Source organism: Triticum aestivum, chromosome 7B (assembly GCF_018294505.1).
Source record: "Triticum aestivum cultivar Chinese Spring chromosome 7B, IWGSC CS RefSeq v2.1, whole genome shotgun sequence".
Lineage (NCBI taxonomy): Eukaryota > Viridiplantae > Streptophyta > Magnoliopsida > Poales > Poaceae > Triticum > Triticum aestivum.
In genome coordinates, this window is record NC_057813.1 from 284,654,610 (window position 1) to 284,669,307 (window position 14,698).

The window sequence follows — 14,698 nt, forward strand, 5'->3', positions numbered from 1 at the left end:
TGTGATATGAACCTTTATTATGCAGTCCGTCACTTTTATTACTTCCATATCACACGATCGTATAAAGCTTATTTTCTCCGCACTAATAAGTCATACATATTTAGAGAGAAATTTTTATTGCTTGCAACATGACAACTTACTTGAAGGATCTTATTCAATCCATAGGCAGGTATGGTGGACTCTCATGGCAAAACTGGGTTTAAGGATATTTGGAAGCACAAGTAGTATCTCTACTTGGTGCAAGGAATTTGGCTAGCATGAGAGGGAAATGCAAGCTCAACATGTTGGGAAGATTCGTGACAATACGGTTTAATTGAAATGTGAGAAAACATAACCCATTACATTGTATTCCTTGTCCAACATCAACCCTTTAGCATGTCATACTTAATGAGTGCTCACAATCATAAAAGATGTCCAGGATAGTATATTTATATGTGAGAACCTCTCTTTCTTTATTACTTCCTATTAATTGCAACGAAGATCAAAACTATGTTTGTCAACTCCCAACAACTTTTATGCCTCATACTCTTTATATGTGAAGTCATTACTATCGATAAGATCAATATGAACTCTTTTATTCTTTCTATTCTTTCTATTTTCTCAAGATCATAGCAAGATAGCAAAGCCCTTGACTCAACACTAATCTTTATCATATAGCTCACGGACTCGATTACATAAAGAGATCACAAAGCAAAACTCAAAACTAATTCATACCAAAACTTCAATCTACTAAATCAAGATATTACTAAAAGGATCGAACTAAGTAAATCATTAAAGATAGGAGTGTGATGGTGATACGATACCGGGGCACCTCCCCCAAGCTTGGCAGTTGCCAAGGGGAGTGCCCATACCCATGTGATTATGTCCTCGGAGGTGGTGAAGAAGGAGTTGTTGATGATGTAGTCTTGTCGTCCATCTTCCAAGGCATAGGCTCACCATCATAGAAGGATGATCGAGTCTTCGAGATCCTCAAAACTACAGCCAAACTCATCCTCTTGAATCTATATTCATACTCACAGTTTTGGTTTTGCACGTCATAGATCTGGGCTTGGAGATGCTCGATTTTCTCATGAAGCTTGAAGATGGTATCCCCAATGTTCTTGGCGTCTATCTTGTGGTTGTTGGTGAACTCCGCGATCATCATCTAGTTGGCATTGAGTCCACACTCCACCATCCCTTGGAACTTGAAAACTTGCTGTTCCATAGCTTTTAGCTTTGTCTCCACGCTTCCGGTACGCCTTGGTCCCTCCACATCGCGGATGTGCAGCACCCCCTCACGCATCTCAATGGTTTGAGGGTGTTGCAGCACCTCCGTGAGATAGGGGTTGATAACCCTCTCGAAAAACTTGTCCTTGGGAGTGCTTGGAGACGTCATGGTGCTCTTAGATCTGTCAGAAAAACAGCTTGAAACGAAAACAGAGGATTTTTGCGTGATACGGTGGTCGAAACCTTTGGGAGATTATATAATGAATTTTTACTGACCAAAAGAAGTAAAATGCAAGAAAACGGAGTCAGGGAGGCACACGAGGTGCCCACGAGACAGGGGGGCGCGCCCAGTAAGGGTGGGCGCGCCCTCCACCCTCGTGGAGGCCTCGTGTCCTCCCGGATTACTTCTTGCTTTCCAAAATTCTTAAATATTCCAAAATGGAGAAAAATTGCCATTATAACTATTTTGGAGTCGGTTTACTTATCGTACCAGATACCTATTCCTTTTCGGAGTCTGAAACATTCTGGAAAGTGCCCCTTATGTATTCCTCCGGGGTTACGGTCTCAATAATATTAGTTTCAACATTGATAGGATTACCTGAGATATAATGTTTGATTCTTTGATGGTTCACCACCCTCGGACTTGTGCCTTCGAAGTTGTTGATTTTAATGGCACCGGAATGATAGACCTCCTTGATAACGTAAGGACCTTCCCACTTAGAGAGAAGTTTTCCAGCAAAAAATCTTAAACAAGAGTTGAATAGAAACACATAATCACCTATGTTAAACTCACGCTTTTGTATTCTTTTGTCATACCATCTTTTAACTTTTTCTTTGAACAACTTGGCATTCTCATATGCTAGGGTTCTCCATTCATCAAGTGAGCTAATATCAAATAACCTCTTCTCACCGGCAAGTTTGAAGTCATAGTTGAGCTCTTTAATAGCCCAATATGCTTTATGTTCAAGTTCGATAGTTAAGTGACATGCTTTTCCATATACCATCTTATACGGAGACATACCCATAGGATTTTTATATGCAGTTCTATAGGCCCACAATGCATCATCAAGTTTCTTGGACCAAGTCTTTCTAGATCTATTGACAGTCTTTTGCAAAATTAATTTGAGCTCTCTATTGCTCAATTCTACTTGACCACTAGACTGCGGGTGATAAGGAGATGCAATTCTATGATAAACATCATACTTAGCAAGCATTTTACGAAAGGCACCATGAATAAAATGTGAACCACCATCAGTCATGAGATATCTAGGGACTCCAAACCTCAGAAAAATAACTTCCTTAAGCATCTTAATAGAGGTGTTATGATCAACACTACTAGTTGGAATAGCTTCTACCCACTTAGTAACGTAATCAACAACAACTAAAATATGTGTATATCCATTAGAGGCAGGAAAAGATCCCATATAATCAAATCCCCAATCATCAAATGGTTCAATAACAAGAGAATAATTCATAGGTATTTCTTAACGTCTACTAATATTACCTATGCTTTGACATTCACCACAAGACAAGACAAACTTACGAGCATCTTTGAAAAGAGTAGGCCAATAAAAACCGGATTGCAATACCTTATGTGCAGTTCTATCTCCAGCGTGGTGTCCTCCATATGGTTCGGAGTGACACTTGTGTAGGATCTGTTCCTGTTCATGCTCAGGTACACAACGTCTAATAACACCATCTACTCCTTCTTTATAAAGGTGTGGGTCATCCCAGAAGTAATGTCTTAAATCATAAAAGAACTTTTTCTTTTGCTGGTATGTGAAACTAGGTGGTATAAATTTAGCAACAATGTAATTAGCATAATCAGCATACCATGGAGCAGTACGAGAAGCATTAATGACCACTAATTTTTCATCAGGAAAGCTATCATCAATAGGTAGTGGGTCATCAAGAACATTCTCTAACCTAGACAAGTTGTCTGGAACGGGGTTCTCAGCTCCCTTTCTATCAATAATATGCAGGTCAAATTCTTGGAGCAAGAGAACCCATCTAATAAGTCTAGGCTTAGCATCTTTCTTTTCCATAAGATATTTAATAGCAGCATGATCAGTGTGAATAGTAACTTTAGAATCAACAATATAAGGTCTGAACTAATCACATGCAAATACAATTGCTAAGAATTCTTTTTCAGTAGTAGCATAATTTCTCTGGGCAATATCAAGAGTTTTACTAGCATACTGGATAACATTTAATTTCTTATCAACTCTTTGCCCTAGAACAACACCTACAACATAATTACTAGCATCACACATAATTTCAAAGGGTAAATTCCAATCAGGTGGCTGAACAATAGGTGAAGTGATCAAAGATTTCTTAAGTATTTCGAATGCTTCTACACAATCATCATCAAAGACAAAAGGAATATCTTTTTGCGATAAATTAGTTAGAGGCCTAGAGATTTTAGAAAAATCCTTAATGAACCTCCTATAAAAACCGGCATGACCAAGGAAACTTCTTATACCTTTATTGTCCTTGGGACACGACATCTTTTCAATAGCGTCAACCTTAGCTTTATCAACTTCAATATCTCTCTCAGAAATCTTATGCCCCAAGACAATGCCTTCATTAACCATAAAGTGGCACTTTTCCCAATTCAAGATGAGACTAGTGTCTTCACATCTCTACAAAACTCGATCAAGGTTGCTCAAGCAATCATCAAAAGAGGATCCATAAATGGAGAAATCATCCATGAATACCTCACAAATCTTTTCACAAAAGTCAGAGAATATAGCCATCATGCAGCTTTGAAAGGTAGCAGGTGCATTACATAAACCAAAAGGCATACGTCTATAAGCAAAAGTACCTAAAGGGCAAGTAAAAGTAGTTTTTGATTGATCCTCCGCTGACACAGGTATTTGAGAGAAACCAGAATAACCATCTAGGAAATAGAAATGTGTATGTTTGGATAGTCTTTCTAGCATTTGATCAATAAAAGGTAAAGGGTAATGATCTTTCTTAGTAGCTTTATTTAATTTACGGAAATCAATTACCATCCTATAACCTATAATAATTCTTTGCGGGATCAATTCATCTTTATCATTAGGAACAACAGTAATACCTCCCTTATTAGGAACGCAATGGACATGACTTACCCAATCACTATCAGCAACAGGATAAATTATACCTGCCTCAAGGAGCTTTAGTATCTCCTTTCTTACCACTTCTTTCATCTTGTCATTTAATCGTCATTGAGGATCTCTAACTGGTTTGGCATCTTTCTCCAATTTTATTCTGTGTTGGCATAGAGTGGGACTAATGCCCTTAAGATCATCCAGAGTATATCCAATAGCAGCACGGTGCTTCTTCAGAGTTTTCAATAATCTTTCTTCTTCTTGCTCTGAAAGGTTAGCACTAATAATAATAGGATATATCTTCTTTTCATCAATATAAGCATATTTAAGATTTTCAGGTAATGTTTGAGCTCAAACACGGGTTCACCCTTGGGTGGAGGGGGATCCCCTAGGATTTCAACAGGTAAGTTGTGTTTCAGAATAGGACCCTGTTGAAGGAATACTTCATCTATTTCCCTTCTTTCATTCATAAACATATCATTTTCATGGTCTAGCAAATATTGTTCTAACAGATCGGTAGGAGGCACAACAATAGAAGCAAGACCAATAGTCTTATCCTTACTAGGCAATTCTTTATCACGGGGTTGTCTATGGAATTTAGCAAAATTAAACTCATGTTTCATATCCCCCAAGCCAATTGTAACAACGTCCTTTTCACAATCAATCTTAGCATTGACAGTGTTCAAGAAGGGTCTACCAAATATAATGGGACAAAAGTCATCTTGTGGGGAACCAAGAACAAGAAAATCAGCGGGATATTTAACTTTCCCACACAAGACTTCAACATCTCTAACAATCCCAAATGGTGTAATAGTATCTCTATTGGCAAGCTTGATAGTAACATCAATATCTTCTAACTCAGCGGGTGCAATATCATGCATAATTTATTTATATAAGGAAATAGGTATTGCACTAGCACTAGCACCCATATCACATAAGCCATGATAACAATGATCTCCTATTTTAACAGAAATAACAGGCATGCCTACAACAGGTCTATGTATCTTAGCATCGGGTCTAGCAATATTAGCAGTTTCACCACAGAAATAAATAACATGCCCATCTAAATTATCATCCAAGAGATCTTTAACCATAGCAATACTAGGTTCAACTTTAATTTGCTTAGGAGGTGTATATGTTCTAGTATTACTCTTACGAACAACAGTTAAAGCTTTACCATGATCCTTTATCCTAACAGGGAAAGGTGGTTTCTCAACATAAGTAGTAGGAACAATAGGATCATTATAAGTGATAGCCTTTTCTTCAACTGTAACAGGTGCAACTACTTTTACTTCAATGGGAGGATTATATTTAAACCACTTCTCCTTAGGGAGATTAACGTGAGCAGCAAAAGATTCACAAAAAGCAGCTACTATCTTAGAGTCAAGTCCATATTTAGCGCTAAATCCACGAAAAGCATCGGTATCCATAAAAGATTTAACACAATCAAACTTAGGTGTCATACCTGACTCCTTACCATCGCTGGAAACCCAATATTTAGAGTTGCATTTAATTCTTTCCAATAAATCCCACTTGAATTCAGTAGTCTTCAGCATATAAGAACCAACACAGGAAGTATCAAGCATGGTGCGATCATTGAGAGAAAGCCGAGCATAAAATTTTTGAATAATCATTTCTCTGGAGAGCTCATGATTGGGCATGAATATAACATTGACTTAAGCCTCCCCCAAGCTTGAGCGATGCTTTCTCCTTCGCGAGGCCACAAATTATATATGTAATTACGATCACGATGAACAAGATACATAGGATAGAACTTCTGGTGAAATTCCAACTTCAATCTTTTATAGTTCCAAGATCCCGTATCATCACATAGCCTATACCATGTCAATGCATCTACCTTCAAAGATAAAGGGAAGACCTTCCTCTTAACAACCTCATGGGGAATACCTGCAAGCTTAAATAATCCACAAACTTCATCCACAAAGATAAGGTGTAAATCGGGATGCAATGTTCCATCTTCCGCACAGGGATTAGCTAGCAGTTTCTCTATCATACCCGAAGGAATCTCAAAGTAAACATTTTCAGTAGGTTCAGTAGGTTGAGAAGCAACTCTTTGCTCTACTAGCCGGGGCGAAGATACCCCAAACAAGCCCCTCAAAGGATTAGTTTCCATAGTAACAAGTGACAGAAAATTTCAGTACACTGTATAAATGTTTCCTTACCAAGCTCCACTCACCAAAGGCGCTTCACTCCCCGGCAACAGTGCCAGAAAAGAGTCTTGATGACCAACAAGATTAGTCCTTTCGATAAGTAAGAGTGTCGAACCCAACGAGGAGCAGGAGGAAATGACAAGTGGTTTTCAGTAAGGTATTCTCTGCAAGCACTGAAATTGTAGGTAACAGATAGTTTTGTGATAAGATAATTTGTAACGGGTAACAAGCAATGAAAGTAAATAAAGTGCAGCAAGGTGGCCCAATCCTTTTTGTAGCAAAGGACAAGTCTGGACAATTTCTTATAATGAGAAAAGCGCTCACGAGGACACATGGGAATTATCGTCAAGCTAGTTTTCATCACGCTCATATGATTCACGTTCGGTACTTTGATAATTTGATATGTGGGTGGACTGGTGCTTGGGTACTGCACTTTCTTGGACAAGCATCCCACTTATGATTAACCCCTATTGCAAGCATCTGCAACTACAAAAGAAGTATTAAGGTAAACCTAACCATAGCCTGAAACTAGTGGATCCAAATCAGCCCCTTATGAAGCAACACATAAACTAGGGTTTAAGCTTCTGTCACTCTAGCAACCCATCATCTACTTATTACTTCCCAATGCCTTCCTCTAGGCCCAAATAATGGTGAAGTGTCATGTAATCGACGTTCACATAACACCACTAGAGGAGAGACAACATACATCTCATCAAAATATCGAACGAATACCAAATTCACATGACTACTAATAGCAAGACTTCACCCATGTCCTCAGGAACAAACGTAACTACTCACAAAGCATATTCATGTTCATGATCAGAGGAGTAATAATATGCATTAAGGATCTGAACATATGATCTTCCACCAAGTAAACCAATTAGCATCAACTAGAAGGAGTAATCAACACTACTAGCAACCCACAGGTACCAATTTGTGGTTTTGATACAAGATTGGATACAAGAGGTGAACTAGGGTTTTGATAGGAGATGGTGCCGGTGAAGATGTTGATGGAGATTGACCACCTCCCGATGAGAGGATCATTGGTGATGACGATGATGATGATTTCCCCCTCCCGGAGGGAAGTTTCCCCGGCAGAACAGCTCCGCCGGAGCCCTAGATTGGTTCCGCCAAGGTTCCGCCTCGTGGCGGCGGAGTTTCGTCCCGTAAGCTTGCTTATGATTTTTTCCAGGGTAAAAGCCTTCATATAGCAGAAGATGGACACCAGAGGGCCAACATGGGGCCTAGGAGACAGGGGGCACGCCCAGTAGTGGAGGGGGGGGGGGGGGCGTCCCCACCCTCTTGGCCAGGGTGTGGGCCCCCTCTGGTATTTTCTTCGCTCAATAATTCTTATTAATTCCAAAAGTGACTTCTGTGGAGTTTCAGGATTTTTGGGGCTGTGCAGAATAGGTTTCCAATATTTGCTCCTTTTCCAGCCAGAATCCCAGCTGCCGGCATTCTCCCTCTTCATGATAAACCTTGTAAAATAAGAGAATAACCATAAGTATTGAGACATAATGTGTAATAACAGCCCATGATGCAATAAATATCGATATAAAATCATGATGCAAAATGGACGTATCAGTACCCAAAGTTTCATGCAACTGATTCCAAAACTTTGAAGTGAACTGGGTTCCTCTATCTGATACAATGGTCCTCGGAACACCATGCAGACATACGATCCTGGTCATGTATATCTTTGCCAACTTAACACTCGTATAAGGGGTCTTCACCGGGATGAAATGAGCTACTTTCGTCAAACGATCGACTACAACCTAGATAGAGTCATAGCCTGAACGAGTCCTGGGCAATCCTGTGATAAAATCCATGCCAAGTTTATCCCACTTCCATTCGGGTATCAGCAATGGATGTAGCAATCCTGCTGGCTTCTGATGCTCTGCCTTAACTCTCTGACATACATCACATACTGCAAAATACTTGGCAATATCCTTCTTCATTCCTTTCCACCAGAAACTTTCCTTCAAATCCAGATACATCTTAGTGTTTCCTGGGTTTATCGAATACGGCGAATCATGGGCCTCTTGCAGAATCAACTTCCTGATCTCGGGGTCATTAGGCACATAAACGCGATCCTCAAACCATAAAGTGTCGTGCTCGTCCTCACAAAATCCTTTAGCCTTTCCTTTGCTCATCCTTTCCTTTATCTCGGCAATCTCTTTGTCAGTCTTCTGAGCTTCTCTGATCCTACACATCAAAGTGGACTAAATTTCCAATGCTGCTACATAACCTCTCGGAACTATCTCCAAACATAACTCTCGAAGATCATGTACTAACTCCTTAGGTAATCCTCCAGTCATGAGAGTATTAACATAGCTCTTGCGACTCAACACATCTGCTACTACACTGGCATTTCCGGGATGATAGTGCAATTTCATATCATAATCCTTAATGAGTTCCAACCATCTCCTTTGCGTGAGATTCAACTCCTTCTGCGTGAAGATATATTTCAAACTCTTATGATCTGTGTATACCTCACAATGGTTTCCGATGAGAAAATGTCTCCATATCTTCAGCGCATGCACTACGGCTGCTAACTCCAAATCATGCGTAGTATAATTCAACTCATGAGGGTTAAGTTGTCGTGAGGCATATGAAACAACTCTTCCCTCCTGCATAAGCACTGCTCCAAGTCCTCGACGCGAAGCGTCACAATACACTTGATAATCCTTTCGTTGGTATGGAAGAATCAACACTAGGGCTGTAACCAAACGTTTCTTCAACTCCTAAAAACTGGCTTCACTCTCCTCAGTCCATTTGAACTTGGTATCCTTCTTTAATAACTCCGTCATGGGCTTTGCAATCCTGGAGAAATTCTCAATGAACCTCCAATAATATCCAGCGAGTCCAAGAAAACTCCGGATCCCTCCAACTGATGTGGGTGCCACCCATTTAGTCACAGAAGCAACCTTGGTAGGGTCTACTACTATTCCTTCTCCGGATATGACATGTTCGAGAAATCCAACTTCTTTTAACCAAAACTCACACTTGCTGAACTTGGCATACATCTCCTGTTCTCTGAGCTTCTCAAGAACCAGACGCAAATGTTCCTTATGCTCCTCTTCATTCTTTGAGTAGACCAATATATCATCAATGAACACCACGACGAACTTATCCAAAAACTCCATAAACACTTTGTTCATCATGTTCATGAAATAGGCAGGCGCGTTCGTTAGACCAAATGACATAACAGTATACTCGTATAGCCCGTACCTTGTGGTAAAAGCTGTCTTAGGTATATCCTACTCTTGAATCTTCAACTAGTGATAACCTAATCAAAGATCTATCCTAGAGAAAACTTTAGCTCCTTGCAACTGGTCAAACAAATCATTGATCATCGGCAAAGGGTATTTGTTGTTGATCGTCACCTCATTCAACACACGATAATCAACAACCATCCTTAATGATCCATCCTTCTTCTCCCCTAGAAGCACTGGTGCTCCCCAAGGTGATGAACTTGGTTGCATGTAACCTTTATCCAGTAACTCCTTAATCTGCTTCTTAATTTCCTCCAAATCTTGAGCGGGCATCCGATACGATCTCTTTGATATTGGTCCGGTGCCTGGCAATAGCTCAATCAAAAACTCAATGTCTCGATCCGGTGGCATGCCTGGCAACTCCTCCGGAAATACGTCGGGGAAATCCTTCACCATTGGTACTTCCTCATGTACCACTCCTGATAAGGAATTCACTTGAGTCCTCTTCGGCACATGTCGGGATACATACTTGATCCTTCTTCCTTCTGGGGTAGTGAGGAATATCGACTTACTAGCACAATCAATGTTCCCTCCATACTTTAGATAACCAATCCATGCCTAATATTATATCCAATCCTTGTGACTCCAAAATTATTAGGTCCGAGGGAAACACATAGTTACCAATCCTTAAGGGTAACCGATCACACCATCAGCTGGCCATATACTCTGCTCCTGGCGAGCTTACTAACATGGGTGACCTAAGGGCTTGGGTTGGCAGTTTATACTTATCCACAAATCCCCTTGATATGTATGAATGCGATGCACCAGTATCAAAAAGAACAAGTGCGGTAAATGCATTAATCAAAAACTTACCGACAACTACGTCGGGTTGATCCTCAATCTCCTCCACGCTGATGTGGTTCACCTGACCTTTGGTGAAAGGGTTGGGATTCTTGGCAGAACTCCCATTGCCATTTCCATTCTTTGCGTCAAGACATTCATTGGCATAATGTCCAGTCTTCTGGCACTTGAAACAGGTGACGTGGCTCAAATCCCTCTTGGTTGGTGTTGAAGGGTTGAAACGGTTCTGGCTGCTGCTTCCTCCATTCCCATTGCCATTCTTGGGGGCAATATGGTTGTGCGAACTTGCTCTGTTGTGCGTTTGTCCTCCATGGTTGTGGGTATGTCCTCCCGAATATGGGGAATAGCGGGGCTTCTGCTGGGCTCCAGAGGTGTACCTCCCGTGTCCATACTTCCTCTTGCAATTATCAATCTGTTGCTGCTTGCCTTCAATCATAAGAGCCCTATCTACCAACTCCTGGTAGTTGTAGAATGTTGCCACCATCAACTGCATGCTCAACTCATCATTTAGTCCTTCCAGAAATTTCTCCTGCTTAGCGGCATCTGTAGCTACGCCATCAGGGGCATAGCATGCTAATTTACTAAACTCATCCACATACTGGCCCACTATACGTCCTCCTTGGCGCAAGTTGCGAAACTCATGCTTCTTCATGCTCATAGATCCAGCTAAAACATGGGCAGTGCGGAAAGCAACTGATCCCATGTAATAGTGTCTATGGGGTAAGTGGCTGTGAAATTCTCCCACCATGATGTTACGGGTCCATCAAGCTGATGTGCGGCCAAACACACTCTCTCCGCATCTGTGCGTCCTGCAGTGGTCAACACTCTTCCAATCTTGCGGAGCCAATCATCTGCAATAATCGGCTCGGTGCTACTAGAGAACACCGGCGGATTCAACCTTAGGAAACGGGCTAGGTGATCAACAGGGGGTGGTGGTGGTGGGTTGTTGTTGTTATTGTTGCCTTGGTTCTGATTCTGGACTAAAAGTTGCATCAAGGTATTCTGCTTCTGGATCAACTGAGTGAGCTCCGGTGGGAAGGAAAATCCATTGTCACGTCTCGGAGGCATCTGATGGGTTTAGAAGGGGTGAGAAAACATAATAGAATAAGGGTCTAAGAGAGATTCACTACCCATAATGCTCATGAGACAAACACAATCAATTTCACTTCAATCAATAGCACACAATTCACACAAGAGCGGTCTAACCTATCACTACAAACTTGATCGTTGCAACTACTTAGAGGGGAAATACTACTAATTACAATGGTGGTCGTCTAGAAATTTTCATCAGAAGAAGACTCCATAATATATGCTCCAGCTTCATCAACGTAGTCATCATCGCTATCAGGGTCGGAGTCGGTGTCGTCGAGGATGATGTAGTCTCCTGGTTGGTTGTCCTTCTTTGGCGCGGGGTCTCCCATGAATACTCCCAGCTTCCTTGTCAGGTCGTCATTCTTTTCTACTAATATAGCAATCTCCTCCTCGTATCCATCACGTGTAGACTTGATCTCCTCTTCCAGCTCGTTGTTTCTCCTCACCAGTTTCTTGATCTTCTTCATGTGGATAATTTGTTGATTCTCCTGTCGACGAATATGATCTCCCATCTCTTGAGTGTAAGCATCAATTGATCCATCCCTCCTGGTATGAATCATCTCCCATTTGTCATCTCGGCGGCCACATATCTGGTAGACGGTATTCTCCAGCTCCTTGTGATACACCTCACATATGCGTACAAAGGTGATATGTGCGGCCATGCTCTTTCCAATACTCCAGCTTGGTGCATCCAGGTAGAAATCGATAGGCTCTGTTGTTGGCACAAAGGTCCTTCAAGGTATCCAGACTTTGATCTTCCAACGCTCCTCTTCTTGTACGGATGTAGAGAAAGACCCCGTGAAGCTTGGTAATCCGATGTTCACATACTTAGTGACTTCCTTCAAGTGCTTTCCGAAAGGAGTTTCATCATCCGGCTGAGTGAACTTGTTCCTAGGATCCGCCATCTATAGAGTAGAAAGAGAGGAGAATTAGAAATGAGTAGAGAAGAGAAATCATGTGGCTCATCTAGTGGTTGCGTCCTACAGTCAGCATGTGCTCTGATACCATCTTGTAGCGACCAAACCTCAAACGGTCAAGTCTCTGTGCATCAATGTCATCCCTGGATTGGTAATGCTGACACACACAGTACTCGAGGAATTATAACAGAGTTTCAATCACACATTTATTACATCGAGTCCTCATAAAGAGTATTAGTACATAAATAAATCATGGCTGAAGGCCATCTAAACTAGATAACAGCGGAAGCTTTGAAGGTAAATGAGTCCATCAACTCCAACAGCATAGCTGAGTGCAAAACAACGACCTATCGCACCTTATTCGTGGTCTGAGTAGTCTGCAACATAAGACGTTGCAGCCCGAAACGGGTCAGCACATGGAATATGCTGGCATATTTACACTGTAAAGCAATGATAATGCAAGAACTACATCGACATGCAATATTTGGCTGGTGGAGGCTGTAAGTTTCATGGTTTTGCATAAAGCTAGTTTTTCCCTACAACAAAGGAATAAATTTGTTTAACTACTCCCAACTTGCCCATTATTTGAGAAGGTAACCCCAACTCAAATCCCAATTAAAAGTATCATCAATAACCCAACATCATAATTTAATTAAAGTAACATGTTGAGATCACATCATAGATTCAAGTACTAGATACTCAAGACGTCCATAACCGGGGACACATCTAATCATGATTAGTTTATACACTCTGCAGAGGTTTGCGCACTTTTCCCCACAAGACTCGACCGCATCCATGATCGGATGATCGAGACATAGCCTTTCTAAAGCATTAACTCTCTACTCCGGGTAGATAGTACCACCTACAACCCTCTACATCTGCTAGTCTACCTCTTCAAGAGCTCACACAACTTACTCAACTATGCTAGAGCCCATAATGGCTTGTGGCTGCACACGGAAGTTTCTAGCATGAATAACCTTATGATCCCTTTGAGCCTGGGTGACATTCCATAGGATAATCACACGGTAACCCCGAGATTTCCAAAAACAGGCAACACTGGGTTCCCCAGGTGCCTCAACAAATCCACCCAGATTTGTATTAAAGTTGCTACCTTAATGTTGTCCATAATTAAAATAACTCTCAAACTTCCATGTGTGAATCACGATCCAATCCCCATCTACGAGCATGGCTAAGCAATAATAAGCATAACATATATTCTCGGGGTGATCAAAAGGTATTAGGTTTCTACCTCAAACACTACAACCAAAACCACATGTTCCCAATCCTACCAATGCAAATATTTGTGGGGCAGAACTAATGCATAGTAAAAACTGGGTATAAAAGAGTATGATCAAAGTGTAACTTGCCTTGCCGACGATCTGCAAACTCTAGAGATTCATAGTAACAAGCTTCGCACTCCGGGTAATCTAGCGTAGACAAACAATAGCATACATAAGCAATCACTCAATCAAAACATGAGAAAAACCGAGAAAAGATCCAAAACAAACACGAAACAAGCAAATGGCCTAAACTAACAAGAGTCAAAACTTAACAACAATATTAACATGTGAATTAGATCTTACTAGTAAGTACATGTGATTAGCTACGATCTGCAAAAAGATTCAACTCAAACGGAGCAGCGAAACTCAAAATATGAACGAAACAAGATTGTTTACTAATCTGGACTAAAGTCAAATTTTACAGTACCAAAATTATGTTCAAGTTGATTAACTGGAAAGAGGGCTTCGAGACGAAGATTTCGGCACTGGTTTCATCTAATTTGGATAAACGAGTAAAAAGTTATACTCTTTTAAAGATCAAGGGCTAAATCGGCCGAAAATAAAAGAAAAAGAAAAAGAGTATGAATAGTCGCAGAAAAGTCCCTGGCCGAAAATAAAAGAAAAAGAAAAGACTAATGAGCGAACATTCGCTGTTTGAACCTAACCGGCGAACAACGTTTGCTAAAATGAACGAACGGACGAACGTCCGCTAAATAAAATAAACTGACGAAAACTGATCTAAAGAAATAAACCCGAAAACCTAAAAAAAACTCGGCTTCGGTTCGTACCGGTTCGGGAGAAAAACCTGCTGGCGGTGGCGGCAAAGGCGGGGCGGCGGCGCGGGCAAGCGGCGGCGTCGGCGGC